Here is a 992-nt window from a genome sequence, read left to right as displayed (position 1 = left end):
TCTATCTTCCCCCACACACTCTTAAACTAAACTCCCCTTGAAGACTTGTAAGCCAGTCCCTTCATGCCTTTATTGCTCCCTTATTTTAGGTAGCCAATGTATAAGTTGCTCATCTCAATCTACCCTGTGTACAGAGGGGATAGCATTGATATTTAATGTTAAAACTCCTTCCCTCTCTGTAGGTATTTAGAGTTACTACTTCCATTAGTATCCACCATTCGTCTGTTAGTTTGTCACACTGTGTAGGCATGTGAATTGCTTGTGAGTTGTGATTCTGAAAGCTATGCGACCAGTATTTTAAATACCAGCAGGGTCACCCATAGTGGACAGGTTTCAGATGATCTTCCTGACAAAGACAGACTAGGAAGAAGGAGTGATGTACTACTTCCAAATATTTAGTCACTGAAAACCTTATCAATAGCAGAGAAATACTGTCAGATATAGTGCCAGAAAACTGGCCCCTCAGGTTGGAAGGCAATCAAAATGCAAATGGGGAAGAGCTGCCTCCTCAAAGTAGACTTGACCGTGATGATGAGAATGGAGTAAAGCCCTTCGGACCTTCATTTGCTGATGGTGCACACTCAAAATTAAGAGAAACAGCTGTAACATCCACTGAAAATTGGAACAAGGAATGTAATAAGTATGAATCTGAGAAAATTGGAAGTTGCTAAAAATGAAATGGAACACATAAACATCAATATCTTAGGCATTAGTGAGTTGAAATGGACTGGTATTGGCCATTTTGAATCTGATGATCACATGGTTTACTATGCCAGAAATAACAAATTGAAGAGGAATGGTGTTGCATTCATTGTCAAATATATATATATCCAGATCAGTCATGAGGTACAACACTGCCTGTGATAGGATAATATCTATGTGCCTTCAGGGAAGGCCAGTTAATACCACTATTATTCAAATTTATGCACCAACCACTAAAGCCAGTGAGGATGAAATAGAAGAATTCTACCAACTTCTTCAATCTGAAATTG

This window comes from Chrysochloris asiatica, unplaced genomic scaffold (assembly GCF_000296735.1).
Source record: "Chrysochloris asiatica unplaced genomic scaffold, ChrAsi1.0 scaffold00256, whole genome shotgun sequence".
NCBI lineage: Eukaryota > Metazoa > Chordata > Mammalia > Afrosoricida > Chrysochloridae > Chrysochloris > Chrysochloris asiatica.
The sequence above is the reverse complement of the archived record's forward strand: the minus strand, read 5'-3'. Positions refer to the sequence as shown.